The 17,622-nt window shown below is 39.1% G+C and overlaps 2 long non-coding RNA genes across 2 annotated transcripts in view; both read left to right on the top strand.

The window, feature by feature from the left end:
• The first annotated feature begins 625 nt into the window (after positions 1-625).
• On the top strand, positions 626-1,971 carry LOC148147521 (uncharacterized). Its single transcript, XR_015759647.1, has 3 exons — positions 626-743; positions 1,318-1,390; positions 1,915-1,971. It is a non-coding gene; the product is annotated as an uncharacterized LOC148147521 (long non-coding RNA).
• Positions 1,972-10,520: 8,549 nt separating this feature from the next.
• Positions 10,521-17,622, top strand: part of LOC148147520 (uncharacterized) — a 60,530-nt gene continuing 53,428 nt past the window's right edge. Inside the window, exon 1 of the long non-coding RNA XR_015759646.1 lies at positions 10,521-10,592. This is a non-coding gene — a long non-coding RNA (uncharacterized LOC148147520). The remainder of the gene's footprint in view (positions 10,593-17,622) is intronic.

Here is a 17,622-nt window from a genome sequence, read left to right as displayed (position 1 = left end):
TAACAGGTTGCTTGGCAATATTTACCATATCTTTAAAACAGGACTTACTCTTAGGTGGATAAGCTCCAAATGTTTATTTGGTATGGTTAGTCTGAATGTAATTACCATCTGCTGTAACTATGTTGCAGGCTTTTTTAATTAATGGGGTAAACTGGACTAGACCATTATTTGTTTATGATAATAAAAATTAATTTGTTTGCTATCTGCTTGGTTTCATTCACTGAACTATTAGTAGAGAATCTAATTTACAGCATAGCAATCGTGGCTTTTTATTACATTTAAATTGGAAACCAGAAATGGGAAGTGTGGACTAAGGAAATAATACTAAGCAAATTAGACCTGTTCCTTTCCAATGTCTATTAATGCCAATTAACTCAATTCAATTTTTCAACAAGTGTTCCACAAGTTGTCCCGAACATTGACTAAAGGTGAATACAGTCAGTTGAACCTTAACTAAAATCAGTCTAAAACCTGCTTCAGCCACCCCCTCAGAACACGCCCAATTTGGAATTGCCATGTCAAAGCAAGTAGTTGATTATTTTGTGACATCAGCAAGCAACTTGTGTGTTGAGACTGGTTGTGTAGAAACTCGGAAGATTGTTCAGCAGTGACACTGGTACATAAGCAAAGGTGAATTGCTTGTGGTAGACATGTAAGATAGTGGCTGGCAGTGACCCACAGATCTAATTTTGAGCTGTAAAAAACATTCTTAAAAGAGTACAGTGGAAAAAAATATAATCAAGGTAGTTGTGCCAGTTATGAGTTGTTAGTAGATGTTAGTCACTGGCCTATGCCCAGAAATGTTGAGAGAAAAGTTAAGGAATGGAACGAAAGAGTCAGAGGGTTGGAAATTTGAAGTTAAGATGATGAAATATTACATTTTAAAGTGAAACCAAAAAGTGGCACTGATATAGCCTTCAGTATACCAAAAATAAAATCTAGAGTTTGGGCAGATGATTTGAGTGGAGCTGGAAATGGGAATTTCCACGTATCCCACAAAAAGGCAAGCGTAGCTAGGATACACATGTTCCCATGGCAACGCCTTTTATTTGGAGGAAGCAAATAGAGTTAACGAAAAAGCTTGTTCAATGTAAGTAAACTGAATTTGCTGAACTCTCCTCATTGGAAGTGACAAATACCAGTTAATAATACAGCAAATCCCAAGTCTGTTTTTATATTCTAGCCATTTAGCTCCCATACCTTACTCAAGTATAACATTTCATGGGAAACTGTGTTTGAGATTCAGTTCTGAGAACTAAGCTTTCACTGAATGCCCATAGAGAGGTCAATTTAGGTCCATAATTGCTTCCTGCACAGGAAAGAAAGCCAAAGTCAGCACTCAAATCCAGCATTCTGGACAAAATGAAAATCTGCATCAACACAGTTAAAGGTGAATGATTAATTATTTCACTTTTATTTGAAACTGAATTTTACTTTTCAGTTTTCATTGGTGTCGTTAGTTGTTTTTGTAATGCTTTGTTTTAACCTGGCTTTGACATTGTGCTGTGTCTGCATGAATAAGACTAATTGCATCAATAAGTAGGTCAATATATTGTATAGCAAATAGTTGCCAGTGAACAAGCTAGTGAATTAATTATTAACAATTACTTGACTGTTGTCCTGGATTTTGTATTGATGAAGGAGTTCTCCACTGACTGTAAAGCTCTTATAGTCATAGAAAGTACTTATATTTATACAGCATATTATCATCTTTTGTATAAAGAATCCCTACAGTGCAGAAAGAGGCCATTCGGCCAATCAAGTCTGCACTGCACCTCCAAAGAGTATTCTACCAAGATCCATCTCCCCACCTTATCCCCACAATTACTGTGGCTAATCCACCTAGCCTGCACATTCCTTGACACTAAAGGACAATTTAGCATGCCAATTCACTTAATTTGCACATCTTTGCAGCACCGAGTGGAAACCCATTCAGACATGAGGAGAACATGCAAACTTCACACAGATATACACCCAAGGCTGGAATTGAACCCAGGTCCCTGGCACTGTGAGGCAGCAGTGCTAACCACTGTGTCATGAGCCTCAGAAATCCTGGACAACCATCTTAAATGAACTGACAGAAAGAGATAATTTCAAGTATGCACTTTTCAGGAGATTCTATGGATATCTAACTGATATAGCCTGGAACAGCATTAAGATAAAGGTTTCACTACTCCAGGTAAGAGAATCCTATGCCAACACATTCAATAAATCACTAAGTAAATAGTTGGAGGTTCAGCGATATTTTTCAATTTTGAATGCTCACTTCCTGCCTATAAATTTGGTTAATTTTAGGTAAAAATTACAGTTGCAAACAAACTTGTTATAAAAACAAAGATCCATGTTTATGTTTGGAATACTTAATCTCACTGTAAAACTCTATTAATACCCTTTTTTCATTTATTGGAGAGTGAGGCTGCTAATACCATTGTCTTCAAAAAGTTTAGAATTTGCATGTTTGTTTATCATGTTGGGTTCAAGCTGTGCAGGAAGCATTGAAGGAATCACAATTTAATATTTATGACTTAGGTTATTGAGAAAATGCTTATTGTCTTTGTTCAATGATTGGACAGTAGATTTGTTTAAATAAATTGCTTCGGTAATGTGAGGATGTTTTTAGAATCTGCTGATTCCCATGTCAATTGAGATTGAGAAAGGTATCCTTATGCTTGTGTCCTTAATTCAAATGCAGAGGCCTAACAGTGTATCCATTCTTCTCCTTTGATTGCAGTGTCTGTAACAGCTTCACCAAATTCACTCAATTGCTGGAAAGCTAATTTATCCCACTGCCTATAACTCCATCGCAATCTTTCCCCCTTCTTCAGAGACATATCATACCTGCCATTTGACATGAGTTAGAACAGACCCATCTTCTTACTTCATGAATAAGATGACAAAAGATAAAGAGTCAGTACATTTGCTGCCAACCTTGGTAACAACACTAGAAGGAATTGATATGGAGTAAGAAACATCTAGTGCTGCTGTATAGATATGGTAGTGTTTCCCTACTGTGCAGAAAAAGGCCTTTTGGCACAACAAGTCAACATTGAATCTCTGAAGGATAACCTAGCCAGACCCATTTCCCTCTGACTAACGCACCTAATACTATGGGCAATTTGGCATAGCCAATTCACCTGATCTCCACATCTTTGGACTGTGGGAGGAAATCCACACAGACATGGGGAGAACATGCAAACTCCACACAGACAGTCGCCCGAGGCTGGGATTGAACCCAGGTCCCTGGCGCTGTGAGGCAGCAGTGCTAACCACTGAGCCACCGTGCAACCCTTAAGAGTATACAGACATTTTCTCATCACAACCTGAGTATGCAATGGAATGATTGACCTCATCACCCTCCTTCAATGTCTTTCCTCTGTCCTCCAGCTGAGGGGCTTTGTTCATTGATTCCAGTCTTACCTGTTGTGTTATTGCCAGAGTATCACCTGCAATTATATATTTTCTTCCTGCTCCTGCATCATTTCCATTGGAATCACCCAAAGATTTATCCTTACCAAACCACCACTGCCATCATGTGAATTCTATTTTTATCTAAACATTGTTTTTATATCATGATATCATCTGAAAAGACACATTGAGTTCCATATGTATACTAACAACTACCTTGCCTCCAACTCATGTTTACCTTCTTCTCCTACACCACTATATCTTTAATTTGTCCCACTGTTTTTCTGATATCCAGATGAGCAGAAACTTCTTTCAACTGAATATTAAGAAGGTAAAAGCTATTGTCTTTGGTCTTGATCACAAACTGTAGCCACTGACGTCATCCTTCTCTGACTGACAGAACGAACTAGACTGCTCACAACCTTAGTATTTGACCCCAAAGTGAGCTTGCAATCACACTTTTGTGGCCACTATGAAATCTGCTTATTTTCACTTCCACATCATGGTCTGACTCTACCTGTGCCTATTGTTTCAACTCTCATCCCTGCCTTTTGTTTTACCTGTAAACTTAAATATTCCAACACATTTCTGACTAGTTTCTCATCTTCCATCCTTCAAAAGCTTGAGACAATTAAGAATTCTGCTGTTCGTATTGTAATTTAAGCCAAGTTGGAATTGCCCATCAAATTGTACTTGCTGACCCACAGTTGATTTTGGATTTGCAATGCCTCTATTTCAAAATTCTCATCCTTGCTTTCAGATCCTTTCACAGCTTCATTTTCTCTACCTCAGTAACATTTGTCAGTCCTACAATCTTCCAGGATGTTTGCACTTCTCTAATTATGGTGTTGTGCACAGCTCTGACTTATTTTATTACTCATTCATGGGATGAGGGTGTAGCTGGCTAGATCAGCCCATCCCTATTTGCTCAGAGGCTAGTTAAGATCAACTACATTGTTGTGAGTCCAGAGTCACATTTGGCCAGACCAGGCAAATGAAAAGATGGCTCCAGAAAAAATGTGGTATAACTACATTTGATGAAATGATCTATATTTATCCTGATAAACATCTATAATCCCTTGGTTTGAAAACAACATTTTTGATGCAGATGCCAACAATGAGAAACTTCATCTGTGATTGGTACATCCTGGAAAATCACAAGAAATATGCCAGAAATATAAAACTTACTCCATATCATGCCCAAAATATAACAAGATAGCTATGATGATGCATTGCCAATCATTTTGCTCTGTCAAAAAAATGAGCAAACCTAGGTGGTGAATTAGAGATGTTTACTCTAGCTGAAATATTCATTGAGTAAAAATGAGCAGAATTAGGTGAAAAGGCTAAGAAAAGATGTGCCTATGAATAAATAATTAAAGCAATAGAAGTTTTCAAACAGTTCTGAATCTACATCTTGGGCTTGTGGCACTTCTAAATCTTTAAGTACCTAAGGTCTCAAAAGATACTGGAAAAATAAATGTATAGCAAAGCTCTACACATTCTTTCAGATGAGAGGTGGGAACTTCCACAAATTGTATTACCACATTACAGCTTGCACTAATGGGAAAGCAGAATATTGCAGGTGCTAGACATTTGAAATAAAAACAGATTATGCCAGAAGAAAAGAAGCCTAAAGGTGAAGCAGAGAGAAAAATAGAGTTAGCATTTCAAATCTCTGATACTTTATCAAAATTTCATCAGCATATTACTTAACCTTGACTTCAATATATTCAGGCTACCCACTTCTTTTTAAAATTAATAAAGAAGGAGTGGGAAAGATTATTGATCTCATTTAAAACTACACTTCAAACTTGCCAAATTGCATTCCACAAATAATGTTGATTTTGGAACCAACAGGGCTGAAAGCATAGTGCTGTGTTAAGTATTTAACCATTTAGTTGTCAAAACAGGATAGACATTTGGTGAGTTGTGATGAGTGGTCTACTTCTGGGAATCCTCTCCCCCATCTCCAAGTCTTATAGGACTATGATAGACTATTTATTAGTCACCTGGATGTGTTCAGCTGTGGTAATAATACTTAGATGAATGTCATTCAGGACAGAGCAGTCAGCTATACTTCCGAACCATGACCTTCCGTGGAATGTTAATTGAGAAGGGGAGAACTGTGTTTTAGTTGATTTCAATAATTCCAGTCCAATGAGTGGAATACTCAGACTGTTTTCTGTATCCAGTTGATGTTGCATGATCATTGTTGAATGTACCCAAAATTTGTGTCTTCAGAAGCATGGTAGCATTGGAGGGGAAAAACATATCTTTCCACAGAAACTAATGCATATTTTTATTATTAGCTAAAAATGACTACATTACAGTAGAAACTAAACAATGCAGTTCTATATAAGTAGAGCTGTATCTTCAACAGCAGTGAAGTAAGCAACTATTGTTTTCTATTGCTGAGTTTCTCATGCTATTTCTCGTGTGACTCAGAAGAGCAGTGGGATGTCATACAAATAACTGTTTGTTGGACTCAGCACAAATGGATGTTCTCTTATTAATGTGAGTTTTGATAATAGTCTGGTTTAACCGGCATGAGATCTGCACAAGATTTACACACAATATATATTTCAGATTTGCATCAATAGGCCATTTTACACGGTTGCATTGCAACCAAGTCTGGAGAAGTGAAAAAAATTCCTCTCTCCCTATGCCTGAGGTTGATATGTAAAGTTTGAATTTTAAAAAATGTGCAATCAACTCAATATATACTTGCATGTGTATTGAAACTATAAAGAACATACCAGACAGATATCCTCCGATTAATCTGAATTAAAGAGCTAGTTTGTTTGTGAATTCCCACAGCAAATAGGCGTAAACATTAAAAAGTAAAAATCTGTCCTGAATTCCAAGATATACACACACACACTAACATGCAGTCAAGTAGAATTCTACACAAGGTACGGGTTGGTGGAATTGAAACAAAAATCCATGTCTTCAATGAAGGAATTCTATGTTGAAACCATGGTTTTTCTGGAGACTGTAGCAAGGCATGCAGCCATATTTGCAAAAGATCTCTGTTCTCACAGTCACTTTTCTCTTAAGGCTAATTACCTTTTGCAGAATCAAGCACACCATTTCCAAAGAGAGAGACTTTTTTTTTCTATTACTGGAGTTTTCCAAGCTACTGCATGTTTCTGTTTCCTCTTTAGTTAAAAAAAAGACACTTGTATCATGACTGCTAATGGAGGGAGAAATAAGGGCTCCACAAGCCTCACTTTTAAAAATGGCTTCCCACACTGTGGATTGCAGTAATTTGAGTAGGAAGCTTGCCATCAAAGATAATTTGGTGGACAATCAATGCTGGCCTAGCTAGTGATAACAACATCCAATGTATGAATGTTTTGACCGGTTTTGAATGGTATGGTCCATACTTTTCATGACCTGTAATTGCATCATAGTTATTTTGTTGATGATCATTTAATTTTCTTGTTAGAGTAATAAAACATGGATTTTATTTTCTATCTATTATATTTAACATACTTAGTGTTGATGATTACTTAAAGTTGAAGCAGTTTCACAGTATCTAAATATTCTATGATTCAAATTACCATCAATAAAATCTGCATACAAATTTAAAATATTTAAAACCCTTCACCCATTTCAAATCCCTATTGCAAACAGCAGAGAAGCACAGAAACAGCAGAAGGTTTCCTTGCTCATGTTTCACTGAATGCCATGAGACTTCATGGGGTCCAGAGTAAACGCTGAGGGAAACTCCCTCCTGACTGTATGTAAGGCTGCTGCTCAACTAGTTCAAATGGCAATTATCCAATTTTGATACAGGAGTTGGGAAGTACAGACTGGGAGCAATTGTTCCACAGAAAGGGCACAGCAGACTTGTGGAGACTGTTTAAGGAGCAGTTGTTACAAGTGATGCATGCATTTATTCCTCTGAGACAGGTACGAAGGGGTAAGATTAAGGAACCTTGGATGATGAGAACAGAGGAGCTTCTCGTCAAAAGGAAGATGGCAGCTTATGTAAGGTGGAGGAGGCAAGGATCTAGCACAGCTCTAGAGGATTACAGGCTTGAAAGGAGCTCAGGAATGGACTGAGGAGAGCCAGGAGGGGGCATGAAAAAGGCTTGGCAAATAGGATTAGGGAGAACCCAAAGGTATTTTACTCAAACGTGAGGAATGATCAGGGAGAAGATAGGGCCGATCAGGGATAGCGTAAGGAACTTGTGCGTGGAGTCTGAGCAGATAGGGGAAGCCCTGAATGAGTATTTTGCTTCAGTTTTCTCGAAAGAAAGGGATCTTGTTGTGAATGAGAACTTTGAGGAGTTGGGATACAGTCTTGACCAGATCAAGGTTGATGAAATTGATGTGCTGGAAATATTGGAAAACATTAAGATTGATAAGTCCCCAGGGCCAGACCAGATTTATCCTAGGCTGCTCTGGGGAGTGAGAAAGGAGGTTGCTAAACCGCTGGCGAAGATCTTTGCCTCCTCATTCTCCACGGGAGTCGTACTAGAGGATTGGAAGGAGGCGAATGTTGTTCCTCTTTTCAAGAAGGGTAATAGGGAAATCCCTGGCAATTTCAGACCAGTCAGTCTTATGTCTGTGGTCAGCAAAGTTTTGGAAAGTATTCTGAGGGATAGAATCTATGACTATTTGGCAAACATAGTGTGATTATAGGCAGTCAGCGTGGCTTTGTGAGGGGCAGGTCATGCCTCACAAATCTTATTGAGTTCTTCGAGGAGGTGACAAGACAGGTCAACAAAGGTCGAGCAGTGGATGCGGTGTATGTGGACTTCAGCAAGGCATTTGATAGGTTCCCCACGGGAGGCTCGTTCATAAAGTCAGGAAGTAGGGGATACAGGGAGATTTGGCTATCTGGATTCAGAATTGGTTGGCTGACAGAAGGCAGAGAGTGGTTGTAGATGGAAATTATTCTGCCTGGAGGCCAGTGTTGAGTGGGGTTCCGCAGAGCTCTGTTCTTGGGCCTGTGCTCTTTGTAGTTTTTATAAATGACTTGGATGAGGAGGTTGAGGGGTGGGTTAGTAAATTTGCAGATGACACAAAGGTTGGAGGTGTCGTCGATTGCAGGCTGCAGTGCGACATAGACAGGATACAGAGCTGGGCTGAGAAATGGCAGATGGAGTTCAACCTGGATAAATGCAAAGTGATGCATTTTGGAAGGTCGAACCCAAATGCTGAATATAGGATTAAAGACAGGATTCTTAATAGTGTGGAGGAACAGAAGGATCTGGATGTGCAAGTACATAGATCCCTCAAAGTTGCCACCCAAGTGGATAGGCTTGTTAAGAAAGCACATGGTGTTTGGGCTTTCATTAACAGGGGGATTGAGATTAAGAGCCGTGAGATTTAGCTACAGCTCTACATGTTCCTGGTGGGACTACACTTGGAATATTGTGTCCAGTTCTGGTCGCCCTACTATAGGAAAGATACAGAGGCTTTGGAGAGGGTGCAAAGAAGGTTCACCAGGATGCTGCCTGGACTGGAGGGCTTGCCTTATGAAGAAAGTTTGAAAAAGCTCATACTTTTCTCTCTGGAGAGAAGGAGGAAGAGAGGAGACCTGATAGAGGTGTACAAGGTAATGAGAGGAATAGATAGAGTCAATAGCCAGAGACTCTTCCTCAGGGCAGGATTGACGGATACGAGGGGTCATAGTTTTAAGATATTAGGGGAAAGGTATGGAGGAGACGTCAGAGGTAGGTTCTTTATGCAGAGAGTTGTGAATGTATGGAAAGCGTTGCCAGCGGTGGTGGTGGAAGCAGAGACATTAGGGACATTTAAGCAACTGTTAGACAGGCACATGGAGAGCAGTCAGTTGAGGGGTGCATAGGTTAAATTATTATATTTTACATTAGGATTAAACCTCAGCACAACATCGTGGGCCAAAATGCCTGTTCTGTGCTGTACGTTTCTATATTCTGTGCTACAAGCCCTTCTTCATTACTCAGGAGGAATTTGCAGGATAGACAGAGCTGTAGTGCCATTTTCTTTTCCAGTGCCTTGGTGGATGCAAGGTAATCCATCCATTTTCATTCCTTTAATTACACGTCATAATGGTTAGATGCAATTGAGTGTCTTCTGGGCTTGTTCATAGGGCAGTTAAGTGTTAACCATACTGCTGCGAGTCTTGCGTCACAACAAGTGATGATAACAGCCTCTCCTTCCCTGAGGGATATAGTGAAACAGATTATTTATTTTTAAAGAAGTGGTTTCATGGTCCGGATTATTAATAGAATTCAAATTTCATCATCTGTAGTGAGATGGGCTTCAAACCCACCTCCTCAGAGACATAGTCTGTGTGACTAATCCATTGATAATAGCTCTATTCCACCATCTCCAGGAAATGAAATACAGCAAATATTGGTAATGTTGACACTAGGCTGAAATCTATTATTGCAGTGTGCTTAATTGTTTGGTAGCCCAAGAATTCCTATAAACTGGAAATGCATATTGCCTGCTGTTAACTAATCTTGCCCTTACCTATTTAAACTTAATGATATTTTGCTCTGGAAGTGCATAATAGAAACAGTGCAGTTTTTTTCAAATTCATCCATAGATTTTGGATTTCCCTGCCCAGACCAGCATTTCTTGCCCATTCTCAGAGAGTAGTTTAGAGCCAACCGCATTGCTGTAGATCTGGAGGCCAGAACAAATACAGATGGCAGATTTCTTTCCCTCAAATGCATTAGTGGGCCAGTTTGTAAGTACCAACTGATAGCAATTTCACAGTCACCATTATACTATCTTTTTAATTCAGACTGTTTATTGGATTCAAGTAATACCATATGTCATGGTGAGCTTTGACTTTGTGTTACTAGCCCATTAACCTGGGCCTCTGGTGCAGGGACATTACCACTACATCATCGCCTCCCCCAGATTTGAGCAAATAGTCAAGCAATAACGTATCTCCTTCACTGATAAGATTGAGGGATTGTCAAATAGAAAGTACAAAGGTGGTGTTAATTAGAGTGGTGCATTCAATGTCAAATCAAATAAGAAGGACTCAAAGAAAGACTGGATTAATGGAGAAAATGGTAGAAAAAAGCACATCTTAAAAGTTTGATTTATTCTTATTTTATTGAGATCTGAAAAAATGAAACTCTTCATTTTAAATTATCAGGGTTAGAAACATTGATTGCTGTGTCATTTAATATGTTACTTGGACTTGAAATAACTGGACTTCACTTTCTGTGGTAAGTTTATTTGAACACTGTATCAGTATGGGGGTTTTAAGGTGATAGGGCAGACATAAAGTCAGGAACTGATAAAAACGTAAAAGATGTTTCAGCTAATAATCCTTTGTTTAAAAACCTTCTAATTAAGATTTATACCTGAAACACAAACTGTGCCTTTCATCCTGTAGATGAAGATTGACCCATTAAATGTTAGCAGCTTTTCTGTTTAGTTTCAGATTTCTAACTTGTGCCTTATTTTGATAATAGGACATAAGATGTCTTGTTTTGAATATTTAATTTGAAGGGACACCTTTTCAGATTCATAGTCCATAAAACTCCAAAGCGTTTGAAGTCAATTTCTTACTTTGATTTGTCTGACACTTAATGTCAAACCATATTGAGTCACTCCATTGATTCACAATTTCTTAGCATCATAGTTGGTTGCCTAGCATCCAAATTGATATAAGCAAAATTCTAGGATCCACAATCCAGTGACCTAAATGTGATAAAGCAAACCAACCTTCAATCCAATTGGCCTTCAACAACTCAGTTGTTAATATTTTTAATCATCATTTTCAGGCAAAACTTGAGAGCAGTTGGGTCTTGAACTCATGGCTTCTAACTTAAAGTGAGAGACACAGCACTGAGCCACAAGGACTTATTTAACAGTCCAGTTGTTAGAAAATTTAACTATTGTTGGGTGGGACAAAAAATGCAGGTACACAGGCAATTGGACAGTTATGTCAAAAAACAACTTTTAGTGATGGCTTTGGAGGAAACCATTGTAAGAAAGTAATTGTTTCATTTGTACATGGAACACATATAAATCAGTTCCAGTATGCTGCAATTTAAAATTGCGGTCCAGAGAAAAAGCAGGAAGAAGAGAACCTGAATGATGTTGGGAAATTATAAAATTATGATTTGTTTTTATTTATAAAGCAGTACCAGGAGATATAATTGGGTTTTGGGCAGAAAGGGAGCTTCAAATGCATCTACTAGTGCTGGATAAAATTAGGTGGCACAAAAAGAATGGAAAATTCCAAGACCCCAATCCCTCTTGGGATCTTGATTTGGATGAAGGGGTGGACAGTATTGAAGACCAAGTTACTGACGATATAATGACAAAGGAAAATAAGTTCTGAGGAGCATAAAAAGACGTAGCAAAGAGAAATAAATGGGTTGAGCAAATATTTTGCAGCAGGACATATAAAATGCAAAAATATAAGTATGTCCACTTTGGCAAGGATAGCAGGAAAACAGAATTCTACTTAGAGAGAGGCTGCAGAACACTCTAGTGCAGAGAGATCTGAGATTTAGGTGCCGTGTACATGAATTGCAAGGAGTCAGCAGCATGTAAAACACAAAATTCGGAAGACAAACAGAATGTTGGCCTTTAGTGCAAGGGGAATAGATTAAAGGAGGGAATTCTTGGAATAACTATACAGAGCATATAGTGAGTCCATGCCTAGGGAGTGCATTCTTTTCATTAAGGGCAATACTTGTTTTGGAAGCAACTCAGAGAAGGCTCATCAACCTGTTTCATGAATAAGGGATTTGTTTTACGTGGAATGCTTGACAGGTTAGCTTATACTCATTGCAATTTAGAATAATTAAAGATGATGCTATTGAAACATATATGAATCTGACATGACAGGGTGGATATTCTCTCTCATTAGGAATCTGGAAATTTTTAAAAGATCAGTAATTAAATGTAGGTGTTGCTGACTAGATCAGCATTTATTGCTAATTCCTATTTGCCTCGAACTGCCTACTTGAACTGCTGTACTCTGGGAGTGTATAGACATCCACAGTGCTGTTAGGAAGGGAGTTCTGGGAATTTGACCCAGTAAAACTGAAAGCACAGAAACGTATTTCAAAGTGAGCATGGTGTGTGATTTGGAGGGGAAATTGCAGAAGTGGTGTTTCTGTGCTGCTCTTGTTGTTCTATGTTGGAAGAGTGGCAATGAAGTATCTGTTTGACCTTTTGAACATCTACATGCAAGCAAAAAAACCTTCAAGCAACAGCAAACGAGACTTATTTTCTGACAGAAAAAATGTTTCTCTTCAAAGGTAGTGCACTTCTGCTCTATATACTTAGAAAATGAGAAACACAATTTCAAGCTTCTCACTATTTTTTGTAATTTTGGCAACTCCTCTGTATTTAACATTATGTCGACTATTCTATTAAAAATCAACACTTGCATACAGAACTCTTCAGTAAGCGATCTCAACATAGAGGATTGATGAGGGCATATGTGATCTATATGGACTTCAGTAAGGCGTTCGACAAGGTTCCCCATGGGAGACTGGTTAGCAAGTTTAGATCTCACGGAATACAGGAAGAACTAGCCATTTGGATACAGAACTGGCTCCAAGGTAGAAGACAGAGGGTGGTGGTGGAGGGTTGTTTTTCAGACTGGAGGCCTGTGACCAGTGGAATGCCACAAGGATCGGTGCTGGGTCCTCTACTTTTTGTCATTTACATAAATGAGTTGGATGTGAGCATAACAGGCACAGTTAGTAAGTTTGCAGATGACACCAAAATTGGATGTGTAGTGGACAGCGAAGAAGGTTACCTCTAATTACAACAGGATCTTGGTCAGATGGGCCAATGAGCTGAGAAGCGACAGATGGAGTTTAATTCAGATAATTGCAAGGTGCTGCACTTTGGGAAAGCAAATCTTAGCAAGACTTGTAACTTAATGGTAAGGTCCTAGGGAGTGTTGCTGAACAAAGATACCTTGGAGTGCAGGTTCATAGCTCCTTGAAAGTGGAGTCACAGGTAGATAGGATAGTGAAGAAGATGCTTGATATGCTTTCTTTTATTGGTCAGAGTATTGAGTACAGGAGTTGGGAGGTCATGTTGCGGCTGTACAGGACATTGGTTAGGCCACTGTTGGAATATTCCATGCAATTCTGGACTCCTTCCTATCAGAAAGATGTTGTGAAACTTGAAAGGGTTCAGAAAAGATTTACAACAATGTTGCCAGAGTTGGAGGATTTGAGCTATAGGGAGTGGCTAAACAGGCTGGGTCTGTTTTCTCTGCAGCATCGGAGGTTGAGGGGTGACCTTATAAAGGTTTACAAGATCATAAGAGGCATGGATAGGATAAATAGACAAAGTCTTTTCCCTGGGTTCGGGGAGTCCAGAATTAGAGGGCATAGGTTTAGGGTGAGAGGGGAAAGATATAAGAGAGACCTAAGGGGCAACTTTATTACACAGAGGGTGGTACGTGTATGGAATGAACTGCCAGAGAAAGTGGTGGAGGCTGGTACAATTGCAACACTTAAGAAGCATTTGGTTGGATATATGAATAGGAAGGGTTTGGAGGGATTTGGGCCGGGTGCTGGCAGGTGGAACTAGATTGGGTTAGGATATCTGATTGACATGGACGGGTTGGACCGAAGGGTCAGTTTCCATGCTGTACATCTCTATGACTATAAGCGTTAGGATTGTGTTTATTTGTGACCTCAGCAATTGAGTTTCAAATGGCAATCTGTTCAATATCTGGTTACTATCTGGATTTAAAGTCAAATTCATTCTGAATAGTGTCTTTTGAGCCTTTTTTGACAAGCAAAGTGTAAGTTTGGTTTATGGTGCAGAGTGTTGATATTTACTACAGATATTGGATTATCTGGATTATCCTTTCCTGATGAAGGGCTTTTGCCCGAAACGTCGATTTCACTGCTCCTTGGATGCTGCCTGAACTGCTATGCTCTTCCAGCACCACTAATCCAGAATCCCTTATCTGGAATCATACCATTGACGATTATTCCAAGACCCCTGTATGTCTGATTGTAAGATAGCTGTGCAACAAACCAATTTTGTCAATGCTGAGAAAGTCAAAGCTTTCAGTTTTGTGAGTATTTGGGTAAGAAGACCATACAATTCACAGGAAATAGCAGGGGAGAATGAATTATGATTAACCTGAAGATTTGATATAGAGTGGAAATTTCTGTGGATTTGAATCACTGTAAAGTGATGGTGTTGAAAGTGATGATTGAAAATTTATTTTCCTGGCTGTTCTAATCCCTTGTTTTCTATATGTGTTCTATATCTAGATAAACTGGGCTTTTTTGCATTTTGTGTAATTAACTTCTGTGTTGTTAAAGAATCTCTGCAGCACCATGTGATTATATGTCTGTGATTTATCATCACATTAACAAAAATATATGATCGAATCTATCAGACTAGATTTCATTCCTGGATCTGACATGTCCCATAGTACCATCAATTGAAAGCATAACAACTCTTTCATATTTTAGCAAGTAATTTTGCCAGAGGTTTGGACTTACCAGGGGATGGGAAGACTCCTCCAAATTTCCAGACTGTTAGCAGGGAGTCCCGTCCCATTTCAGACATATTTCATTTTTTGCAGTAGGCGAAAGGATTGGGCCATGACTCACCGGCAAAAAACACAAACTCATTGGAGTCACTTGAAGTCCGCGCTGAGCTCAAATAGAAAGCATTTTTTTTTAAACTGTAAAGCTTTATCCCACAGAATGGGAGCTACAGGTTTTTACAATAGATATAGATGCTTCCAAAGGGTGGAGAAAGTCTCTAGGACAGGCATGCTGTGAATTTATTTAAATCCTTAGCCCTTCTAAAAGTGAAAAAAAGCCTGTGTTAGGGAGAGACAAAAAAAGCTGGTCTATTAATTACAATAGCAGTTTGTTGATATTTCCTCAGGGGCAATCATTCATCATTATTACTGCTTGTCAGCCGCAAACTACTCAAGCATGATGTCTTAAGTTTGATTGAGAGCTAAAAGAAAGTATTCAAGGATAACTGTGTTTGTGGGAGTCTAAATAAAATCTATTCATTTTTATTAGAGATTATGTATTTGAAGGGATTGATTTTAGAATTGTCTTCCATTAAAGCTACTTTTTGTTAAATATAGGGAGGGTTGTAATAGATATATGGAAATTTATTTCATATCAATATGAATCCAGAAGTCTGCCCATGATGGATACTGGGTGAGTTGGCATACAGGGTGTAAGGGCAACAGTTTTGTGGATGGATTGGCATGGGTTTACATTAAATTGGAATTAGGGCCTATAAAGGTTCATTGTGGAGTTTGAGGGACATGAGTTGGCATTGAAAGTTTGAAGGGCTATTGCAGTGGATGTGGGTCATGTGAGGGCTAGAGAACTTAAGAACAAGCATACAACTTGATTGAACAATTAACCTGACTCTATTCACACCAATCACCAGGAATGAAAATTCCACCATTCCGGGACATTTTTCCAGATGTGGGTGTGGTGCACAAGGATATTTCCCTTCTCATGCTTCCCATTTCAAGTTTCCCACCTCAGGAACAAACATTCAGGCCAGGTTATGAGATCTACAGATTAGGTTTCTCGATTTGAATTAGCGTTTTATATGAGTTAGATGAGTTTGAATAGAAACTCCTGGAGACTGAAAGGTTAGACAGGAATCAGAACTAGAAGAGATATTCACCACCATAGGATTGCCTGTCAAGTATGATGTATAGACTCAGAATAACTTTGTGAATCACTTTCAGAGATCGTCCCCATGGAAACTGTTGCTGGAGATTATGCTTCAGACATAAGCAATTGGAGGAGAAATGTTTGTTGTGTTCTGAAATCTGAAACCAAGGTTTAGATCTCACATTGAGAAAGTGACCATGCTCTTGAATTTTTAAGCAAAAGGCTCTTTGCAGGATGTCACAGGAACCTTCAGCACGATCAGCCAATTCACCGTGATCTCCTCTATTAGGTAAATCACCAAAATGCCTGGTCTGCTCAGGGCAGTTCAATTTATTCAATTTGATTGCAGTCACAGAATTGCCAGACCCTCGAGGGCTACTGATTATACCTCCCTGGCATATGTGCCATAATTGTTAGTTCCCACAATTATATGAACTGCAATAAGCCTTAAATTTCCTATTTCCATTAAGTGCACATTAGTTTGCAGTGACAGGAACAGTTTTGTGCATGTGGATTCATAACAATCCAGGAGCTGCCGTGAGACTTTTGAAGGTTATCTGTCTATGTCACAGCCCTATTTCAACAATGAGGATAAAAGGCAGGATGGTTGTTGGAAAGTGTAATGATTGGAACCAGGGTCAGGTGGATCCCATTAACTGTGTTATTCATGAATGGGATTATTAACGTGAGTCAATCAGGGAGCCTGGGCTGACAGATTTAACAGGAGATAGAGCATCTCCTGATCCCAGGCACAGTCTCTGAGCTGGCTGGTCAGAGCACATGTATAAGCCACATGTAAATGAAGGGTGACTTGGTGACGGGATACTGGTCTCTGTGCAGTTATTTCAGAAAGCAACGAGTTTCCATTGCTGTGGCTTATAGTACCTTTTATCATGTTACATCAATTCAACATTTAAAATACATGTTCTTCAATAAATGGGTGTCTCTGTGCTCCTGAACAAGGGAAAGAGTGAGTGTTGAGATAAATGGACACGCAGATGTGTTGTTAGAGGTTGTCACAGTAATTGCAAGGATCTTACTGTTGAGCAATCTCCTATCCTTTCATTGAGAGTCCAGAGAAAAAAAAAAGTGTTGATTACTTTTTCTGCCTGAGTAGTATTGCACTATAATCATGATGAAGGGCTTTTGCCCGAAATGTCAATTTTCCTGCTCCTCGGATCCTGCCTGATTGGCTGTGCTTTTCCAGCACCACTCTAATGTAGGCTATAATCAACAAGGTTGACTCTGGATGTTTGGTTAGCTCGGCGAGGGTGCATTTCAGAATTGTACACACAGTGTGTGTTTGATTCCCATTGTATCTGAGTAGATTTGGGAGATGCCTTCAAAACTAGACAAGAATAGATTAGGAGACTTGAGAGCAATAAAGTTGGATAAGAATGTAAGTTGTGAAGAGGCTATAAAAGGTGGAGGCATGTTTGCTCAGTGGTTAGCCCTGCTGCCTCACAGCACCAAGGACCTGGATTTAATTCCAGCCTAAGACAACTGTCTGTATGGAGTTTGTACATTTTCCCCGTGTCTGCGTGGGTTTCCTCCAAGTGCTCCAGTTTTCCAGCAGCAAAAACAAAAACACAGGTAT

Source organism: Chiloscyllium plagiosum, unplaced genomic scaffold (assembly GCF_037043375.1).
Source record: "Chiloscyllium plagiosum isolate Xiang-an unplaced genomic scaffold, Cpla_swu_hap1 HiC_scaffold_16, whole genome shotgun sequence".
Lineage (NCBI taxonomy): Eukaryota > Metazoa > Chordata > Chondrichthyes > Orectolobiformes > Hemiscylliidae > Chiloscyllium > Chiloscyllium plagiosum.
This window is presented reverse-complemented; position numbering and strand designations above follow the sequence as displayed.